Source organism: Oncorhynchus kisutch, unplaced genomic scaffold (assembly GCF_002021735.2).
Source record: "Oncorhynchus kisutch isolate 150728-3 unplaced genomic scaffold, Okis_V2 scaffold1987, whole genome shotgun sequence".
In the NCBI taxonomy this organism is placed as follows: Eukaryota; Metazoa; Chordata; class Actinopteri; order Salmoniformes; family Salmonidae; genus Oncorhynchus; species Oncorhynchus kisutch.
Genome location: NW_022263932.1, coordinates 1 through 10,000, shown reverse-complemented (window position 1 = coordinate 10,000; position 10,000 = coordinate 1).

Here is a 10,000-nt window from a genome sequence, read left to right as displayed (position 1 = left end):
GCGCGCTAAAATAGCGTTTCAATCGGTGACGTCACCTGCTCTGAGACCTTGTAGTGGTTCCCCTTCCGCAGCTTTTGTGGAGCGATGGGTAACGATGCTTCGTGGGTGACTGTTGTTGATGTGTGCAGAGGGTCCCTGGTTCGCGCCCGGGTATGGGCGAGGGGACGGTCTAAAGTTATACTGTTACACTGGATTTATCGAACAAATGTGTCAAGCTGCTGTCGGTGTGTTGGAAGTGTTAGTTCCTTGGTCCTAGAAGGTCACCATTAAAGGTTGTTGTTTTGAGTTTGACCCGATGGGTAGCAGCCTACAAGACGGGTCAGCTCTGAAGGCAGGCGTGGAGCTTTAAACTCCAGACCGGAACATTCTGTCCTCTCGCTGCCTGTCTGAAGGAGCCGGATGTTAGCAGTTTATTTTACCCACAAACCCCTTTACGTTTTTAACTTTTTCTCAGTTCGTTTTTAGGTTAAATCTCTTCTCAAGGCGCTGGGTTTTTCTGCAGTGAAAACTTCATGTGTTTTAAACGAACTGTTCAGGTTTTTGAAGTAAACTGCAGCATGTCCTTTATTAAGGTCACGATCTGGCGACTGCGTGGAGGGGAATAAGGTTTATATAGGCCCATACATAGATAGTTATGCTAATCCATAGGCTTCTGGCGACTGCGTGGAGGGGAATAAGGTTTATATAGGCTCATACATAGATAGTTATGCTAATCCATAGGCTTCTGGCGACTGCGTGGAGGGGAATAAGGTTTATATAGGCCCATACATAGATAGTTATGCTAATCCATAGGCTTCTGGCGACTGCGTGGAGGGGAATAAGGTTTATATAGGCCCATACATAGATAGTTATGCTAATCTATAGGCTTCTGGCGACCGTGGAGGGGAATAAGGTTTATATAGGCCCATACATAGATAGTTATGCTAATCCATAGGCTTCTGGCGACTGCGTGGAGGGGAATAAGGTTTATATAGGCCCATACATAGATAGTTATGCTAATCCATAGGCTTCTGGCGACTGCGTGGAGGGGAATAAGGTTTATATAGGCCCATACATAGATAGTTATGCTAATCCATAGGCTTCTGTTTGGATATGCCTGACCTTTACTTACCCGATGGAAATGACAGAAATTGGTCCTGTAATCTGTCTAATAACATGTCCTATGTAATTGAATAGAAAAAGGAGAAACCGTTAGAGGTCTGTAGGATTAACTGAATCCAATTCATTAATGTCGCAGTGTGTGTGGCTGTGTTTCCATTTCATTGGCTCTGCATAAGGGGCTGGCCTTTCACAGGGATAGCTGAGCGAAGACATAGGTTCTGCATAAGGGGCTGGCCTTTCGCAGGGATAGCTGAGCGAAGACATTGGCTCTGCATAAGGGGCTGGCCTTTCACAGGGATAGCTGAGCGAAGACATTGGCTCTGCATAAGGGGCTGGCCTTTCACAGGGATAGCTGAGCGAAGACATTGGCTCTGCATAAGGGGCTGGCCTTTCACAGGGATAGCTGAGCGAAGACATTGGCTCTGCATAAGGGGCTGGCCTTTCACAGGGCTGCTGAGCGAAGACATTGGCTCTGCATAAGGGGCTGGCCTTTCACAGGGATAGCTGAGCGAAGACATTGGCTCTGCATAAGGGGCTGGCCTTTCACAGGGATAGCTGAGCGAAGACATAGGTTCTGCATAAGGGGCTGGCCTTTCACAGGGATAGCTGAGAGAAGACATAGGTTCTGCATAAGGGGCTGGCCTTTCACAGGGCTGCTGAGCGAAGACATTGGCTCTGCATAAGGGGCTGGCCTTTCACAGGGATAGCTGAGCGAAGACATTGGCTCTGCATAAGGGGCTGGCCTTTCGCAGGGATAGCTGAGCGAAGACATGGGCTCTGCATAAGGGGCTGGCCTTTCACAGGGATAGCTGAGCGAAGACATTGGCTCTGCATAAGGGGCTGGCCTTTCACAGGGATAGCTGAGCGAAGACATTGGCTCTGCATAAGGGGCTGGCCTTTCACAGGGATAGCTGAGCGAAGACATTGGCTCTGCATAAGGGGCTGGCCTTTCACAGGGCTGCTGAGCGAAGACATTGGCTCTGCATAAGGGGCTGGCCTTTCACAGGGATAGCTGAGCGAAGACATGGGTTCTGCATAAGGGGCTGGCCTTTCACAGGGATAGCTGAGCGAAGACATAGGTTCTGCATAAGGGGCTGGCCTTTCACAGGGCTGCTGAGCGAAGACATTGGCTCTGCATAAGGGGCTGGCCTTTCACAGGGATAGCTGAGCGAAGACATAGGTTCTGCATAAGGGGCTGGCCTTTCGCAGGGATAGCTGAGCGAAGACATTGGCTCTGCATAAGGGGCTGGCCTTTCACAGGGATAGCTGAGCGAAGATATTGGCTCTGCATAAGGGGCTGGCCTTTCACAGGGATAGCTGAGCGAAGACATTGGCTCTGCATAAGGGGCTGGCCTTTCACAGGGATAGCTGAGCGAAGACATTGGCTCTGCATAAGGGGCTGGCCTTTCACAGGGCTGCTGAGCGAAGACATTGGCTCTGCATAAGGGGCTGGCCTTTCACAGGGATAGCTGAGCGAAGACATTGGCTCTGCATAAGGGGCTGGCCTTTCACAGGGATAGCTGAGCGAAGACATGGGTTCTGCATAAGGGGCTGGCCTTTCACAGGGATAGCTGAGAGAAGACATAGGTTCTGCATAAGGGGCTGGCCTTTCACAGGGCTGCTGAGCGAAGACATTGGCTCTGCATAAGGGGCTGGCCTTTCGCAGGGATAGCTGAGCGAAGACATGGGCTCTGCATAAGGGGCTGGCCTTTCACAGGGATAGCTGAGCGAAGACATTGGCTCTGCATAAGGGGCTGGCCTTTCACAGGGATAGCTGAGCGAAGACATTGGCTCTGCATAAGGGGCTGGCCTTTCACAGGGATAGCTGAGCGAAGACATTGGCTCTGCATAAGGGGCTGGCCTTTCACAGGGATAGCTGAGCGAAGACATTGGCTCTGCATAAGGGGCTGGCCTTTCACAGGGCTGCTGAGCGAAGACATTGGCTCTGCATAAGGGGCTGGCCTTTCACAGGGATAGCTGAGCGAAGACATTGGCTCTGCATAAGGGGCTGGCCTTTCACAGGGATAGCTGAGCGAAGACATGGGTTCTGCATAAGGGGCTGGCCTTTCACAGGGATAGCTGAGAGAAGACATAGGTTCTGCATAAGGGGCTGGCCTTTCACAGGGCTGCTGAGCGAAGACATTGGCTCTGCATAAGGGGCTGGCCTTTCGCAGGGATAGCTGAGCGAAGACATGGGCTCTGCATAAGGGGCTGGCCTTTCACAGGGATAGCTGAGCGAAGACATTGGCTCTGCATAAGGGGCTGGCCTTTCACAGGGATAGCTGAGCGAAGACATTGGCTCTGCATAAGGGGCTGGCCTTTCACAGGGATAGCTGAGCGAAGACATTGGCTCTGCATAAGGGGCTGGCCTTTCACAGGGATAGCTGAGCGAAGACATTGGCTCTGCATAAGGGGCTGGCCTTTCACAGGGCTGCTGAGCGAAGACATTGGCTCTGCATAAGGGGCTGGCCTTTCACAGGGATAGCTGAGCGAAGACATTGGCTCTGCATAAGGGGCTGGCCTTTCACAGGGATAGCTGAGCGAAGACATGGGTTCTGCATAAGGGGCTGGCCTTTCACAGGGATAGCTGAGCGAAGACATAGGTTCTGCATAAGGGGCTGGCCTTTCACAGGGCTGCTGAGCGAAGACATTGGCTCTGCATAAGGGGCTGGCCTTTCACAGGGATAGCTGAGCGAAGACATGGGTTCTGCATAAGGGGCTGGCCTTTCGCAGGGATAGCTGAGCGAAGACATTGGCTCTGCATAAGGGGCTGGCCTTTCACAGGGATAGCTGAGCGAAGACATTGGCTCTGCATAAGGGGCTGGCCTTTCACAGGGATAGCTGAGCGAAGACATGGGTTCTGCATAAGGGGCTGGCCTTTCGCAGGGATAGCTGAGCGAAGACATTGGCTCTGCATAAGGGGCTGGCCTTTCACAGGGATAGCTGAGCGAAGACATGGGTTCTGCATAAGGGGCTGGCCTTCGCAGGGATAGCTGAGCGAAGACATTGGCTCTGCATAAGGGGCTGGCCTTTCACAGGGATAGCTGAGCGAAGACATAGGTTCTGCATAAGGGGCTGGCCTTTCACAGGGATAGCTGAGCGAAGACATTGGCTCTGCATAAGGGGCTGGCCTTTCACAGGGATAGCTGAGCGAAGACATAGGTTCTGCATAAGGGGCTGGCCTTTCACAGGGATAGCTGAGCGAAGACATAGGTTCTGCATAAGGGGCTGGCCTTTCACAGGGATAGCTGAGCGAAGACATTGGCTCTGCATAAGGGGCTGGCCTTTCACAGGGATAGCTGAGCGAAGACATTGGCTCTGCATAAGGGGCTGGCCTTTCACAGGGATAGCTGAGCGAAGACATTGGCTCTGCATAAGGGGCTGGCCTTTCACAGGGATAGCTGAGCGAAGACATTGGCTCTGCATAAGGGGCTGGCCTTTCACAGGGATAGCTGAGCGAAGACATTGGTTCTGCATAAGGGGCTGGCCTTTCACAGGGATAGCTGAGCGAAGACATGGGTTCTGCGGTGGCGAGGAGTGATACTGTCGTGTCAGAGTCCAGCCAAACTGGACAGGAGCGTTAATTGCATCAAGCTAAGCAAACCCCGCTGTCCTCCTGAGAAAAGTCGGTAAACGGTAGAAAATATATCATTTCTGTGGATGGAGAGGAACAGCCATTCCAGCACCACGGCCGTTGGAGACATATAATTACCATGAAATTAGTTGGGATTCTAATGAATTCTAATTCTCTGACTGGAACTGTCACAGGGTTCCAAGCTGACCTAGGTCATAATCACCAGTCTTCTGTTATGGAACTGTCACAGGGCTCCAAGCTGACCTAGGTCATAATCACCAGTCTTCTGTTATAGACCTGTCACAGGGCTCCAAACTGACCTAGGTCATAATCACCAGTCTTCTGTTATGGAACTGTCACAGGGTTCCAAGCTGACCTAGGTCATAATGACCAGTCTTCTGTTATGGACCTGTCACAGGGTTCCAAGCTGACCTAGGTCATAATCACCAGTCTTCTGTTATGGAACTGTCACAGGGTTCCAAGCTGACCTAGGTCATAATCACCAGTCTTCTGTTATGGAACTGTTACAGGGTTCCAAGCTGACCTAGGTCATAATCACCAGTCTTCTGTTATGGAACTGTCACAGGGCTCCAAGCTGACCTAGGTCATAATCACCAGTCTTCTGTTATGGACCTGTCACAGGGCTCCAAGCTGACCTAGGTCATAATCACCTGTCTTCTGTTATGGAACTGTCACAGGGCTCCAAGCTGACCTAGGTCATAATCACCAGTCTTCTGTTATGGAACTGTCACAGGGCTCCAAGCTGCCCCAGGTCATAATCACCAGTCTTCTGTTATGGAACTGTCACAGGGTTCCAAGCTGACCTAGGTCATAATCACCAGTCTTCTGTTATGGAACTGTCACAGGGCTCCAAGCTGACCTAGGTCATAATCACCAGTCTTCTGTTATGGACCTGTCACAGGGCTCCAAGCTGACCTAGGTCATAATCACCAGTCTTCTGTTATGGAACTGTCACAGGGCTCCAAGCTGACCTAGGTCATAATCACCAGTCTTCTGTTATGGACCTGTCACAGGGTTCCAAGCTGACCTAGGTCATAATCACCAGTCTTCTGTTATGGAACTGTCACAGGGCTCCAAGCTGACCTAGGTCATAATCACCAGTCTTCTGTTATAGACCTGTCACAGGGCTCCAAGCTGACCTAGGTCATAATCACCAGTCTTCTGTTATGGAACTGTCAGAGTAGTAGTACTGATCTAGGATCAGTTTAGCCCTTCTAATCAATATGAGTATTATGGACAGAGAGGTGTGTAAAGTGTGATCTGAGCTCAGGGGTTCATAATGTCTGGACTGAGAGATACCGTAAGAGAGAAAGTGGGAAGTGCTGAAGGCTGTTTGATGTGGACATGAAGGCATAGGTCTATTCTTCACTTCTACAAACATTATATCCCACATCTCTAGGATAGGTGAAGCTCGGATGATTCTGGTGTTGCCACACACACACACACACACACACACACACACACACACACACACACCACACACACACACACACACACACACACACACACACACACACACACACACACACACACACACACAGTAGCTGTAAACACACACATCTCCATTTTCCTGGCTACGGTACTGTTTTGCTTTGTGTCGTTACCAGGACAACCACGCAGCAACTATCACACCCCCGGACCAGCCCAGGAGAAGTACAACTGTACACACACACACACACACACACACACACACACACACACACACACACACACACACACACACACACACACACAGCAGGAGATGTTGTCTTATAAACCAGAGTATTTACAGAGTAGTTAGATCTGGCAGTACACCTCGTCTCTTCAGAAGTCTAACAGATGTCATGTATAGGGACTACTGTCTCTCTCCTCTCTCATACCCCCTCTCTCTCTCCTCATACCCCTCTCTCTCTCCCTCATACCCCTCTCTCTCATCCCTCATTCCCTCTCTCTCTCTCCCTCATCCCTCTGTCTCTCTCTCTCTCCCCTCAATCCCTCTCTCTCCTCCCCCTCATACCCCTCTCTCTCTCCCTCATACCCCTCTCTCTCATCCTCATCCCTCTCTCCCTCCTCCCTCATCCCTCTCTCTCTCTCTCTCCCTCAATCTCCTCTCTCCTCCCTCATACCCCTCTCTCTCTCCCTCATACCCTCTCTCTTCATCCTCATTCCTCTCTCTCTCTCTCCTCATCCCCCTCTCTCTCTCTCGTCCCCTCATCCCTCTCTCTCTCCTCCCTCATACCCCTCTCTCGTCTCTCCCTCATCCCTCTCTCTCTCTCTCTCCCATCATCCCTCTCTCTCTCCTCTCTCCTCTCCTTCCTCCAGTGTATCCTCATCCCTCCATCTCCTGATAGCGTAAATGTTCAGGCCAAAGAAACAAGTGATACTTTTTTCCTCATTTTTCTTTCTTTCTTTCTTTCCTCCATTTCTTTTACCAAGCTGGGAAAGACTGAATCCACAGGCCATATGCCAGGAGGTTTGTTTTGTTACCGTGACGACGGCAACTGATGACATCACTCACGGAAGTACAGGAATTCCACAAGGCAGTAAATAAAGGGGGGGAGGGGAAAGAAGGGGGGGAGAAAGAGAGAGAAGGGGGAGAGGTAGAGTGCGTTTAGAGAACAGAAAAAAGAGGGCAGGAAGAGTGGGGGGACGAAGGGGGCAACATATTGAACCCTTTCGATACAACAGACCTCAGACTAACCACTAAACCATCAAGATGCTAGAACACTGTCTAGCCCATTGACCCTTCACTGTCACTACAGTATGTCATTATGTCATTACAGACATGATCCTTCACTGTTACTACAGTATGTCATTACAGACATTACCCTTCACTGTCACTACAGTATGTCATTATGTCATTACAGACATGATCCTTCACTGTCACTACATTATGTCAATTATGTCATTACAGACATGATCCTTCACTGTTACCTACAGTAATGTCATTATGTCATTACAGACATGACCCTTCACTGTTACTACAGTATGTCATTATGTCATTACAAGCCATGACCCTTCACTGTCACTACAGTATGTCATTACAGACATGACCCTTCACTGTCACTACAGTATGTCATTACAGACATGACCCTTCACTGTCACTACAGTATGTCATTACAGACATGACCCTTCAACTGTCACTACAGTATTACAGTGGATATAACACCACCGACAGCTCCAGCACTAGTGTGTGTCTGTAATGGTTAACTGGTGCTAGTTAAACAGAATAATCTGGGTTCATCATTTACCGACTCAGTGTAGACATTTCTCTCTCCGTGTGTGTGGGTGTGTGGTGTGTGTGTTGTATGTGTGTGTATGTGTGTGTGTGTGTGGGGTTTGTGTGTTGTGTGGTGTGTGTGTGTGTGTTTGTGTGTGTGTGTGTTTGTTTGTGTGTGTGTGTGTGTGTTGTGTGGGTTGTGTGTGGTGTGTGTGTGGGTGTGTGTGTTGTGTGTGTGTGTGGTGTGTGGTGGTGTGTGTGTGTGTGTGTGTGTTTGTGTGTGTGTGTGTGTGTTGTGTGTTTGTGCATGTGGTGTGTGAGATAGTCTTTGACCCTGAGGTCTCATTACACACCAACACAAAGCAGATGTTTTACTTGTGGGGACCTAAAATGTATTTCCATTCAGATCCCATTGACCTATTTAACTGTAAACCTCACCGTAATTGTAACCCTAACTGTAAACCTAACTGTAATTGTAACCCCTAACTGTAAACCTAACCGTAATTGTAACCCCTAACTGTAAACTTAACCGTAATTGTAACCCCTAACCGTAATTGTAACCCCTAACTGTAAACCTAACCGTAATTGTAACCCCTAACTGTAAACTTAACCGTAATTGTAACCCCTAACCGTAATTGTAACCCCTAACTGTAAACCTAACCGTAATTGTAACCCCTAACCGTAAACCTAACCGTAATTGTAACCCCTAACCGTAAACTTAACCGTAAACCTAACCGTAATTGTAACCCCTAACTGTAAACCTAACCGTAATTGTAACCCCTAACCGTAAACCTAACCGTAATTGTAACCCCTAACCGTAAACCTAACCGTAATTGTAACCCCTAACCGTAAACCTAACTGTAAACCTCACCGTAATTGTAACCCCTAACTGTAAACCTCACCGTAATTGTAACCCCTAACCGTAAACCTAACCGTAATTGTAACCCCTAACCGTAATTGTAACCCCTAACTGTAAACCTAACCGTAATTGTAACCCCTAACCGTAAACCTAACCGTAATTGTAACCCCTAACCGTAATTGTAACCCCTAACCGTAAACCTAACCGTAATTGTAACCCCTAACCGTAAACCTAACCACTAAGCCTAAAATAGCTATTGTCTTCATGTGGACATGTCCCCATGATGGAGAACTTCCACAAGGACAGTAACACACACACACACACACACACACACACACACACACACACACACACACACACCCACACACACACAACACACACACACACACAACACACACACCACACACCCACACACACACACACACACACCACACACACCACACACACCCACATATATTTATGGATATTTCATTCCTTTTTCCCATGCATGTATAATTAGCTACAGCTATTTCTAAACCAGAGACTCCACACTAATCCACACTCCTCTAGAGCTACATCAGACCTCTAGTCAGCGGAGTGTGTGTTGTCCCTAATCCACACTCCTCTAGAGCTACATCAGACCTCTAGTCAGCGGAGTGTGTGTTTGTCCCTAATCCACACTCCTCTAGAGCTACATCAGACCCCTAGTCAGCGGAGTGTGTGTTGTCCCTAATTCCACACTCCTCTAGAGCTACATCAGACCCTAGTCAGCAGAGTGTGTGTTGTCCCTAATCACACTCCTCTAGAGCTACATCAGACCCCTAGTCAGCGGAGTGTGTGTGTGTGTTGTCCCTAATTCACACTCCTCTAGAGCTACATCAGACCCCAGTCAGCGGAGTGTGTGTGTGTGTGTTGTGTGTGTGTGTTGTCCCTGCACAATTAGGCCCTCTCTGTGCTGCTAACCCTAACCTCATGAGCTCAGAGACTCGACTTCAGCCACAACATGAGAGGGGGGGCGAGAGGGAAGGTGGGGGGAGACGGGGGTGTGACAGGGAGGGTGGGGGAAACAGGGAGGGTGGGGTGGCAAGACGGGAGGTGGAGGAGAACGGGTGGGTGGGGGGAGACAGGGAGGGAGAGAGAGGGTGAGGAAAAGAATCTGGTAGAAGAGTGAGTGAGTGGAGAGGGAATGAGAAGAGGAGGGAATGAGTTATAGGTGGAATGAAAGAGAGAGAGGACAGGTGGATGGAGAGACGTGGTTTGAGTTGGG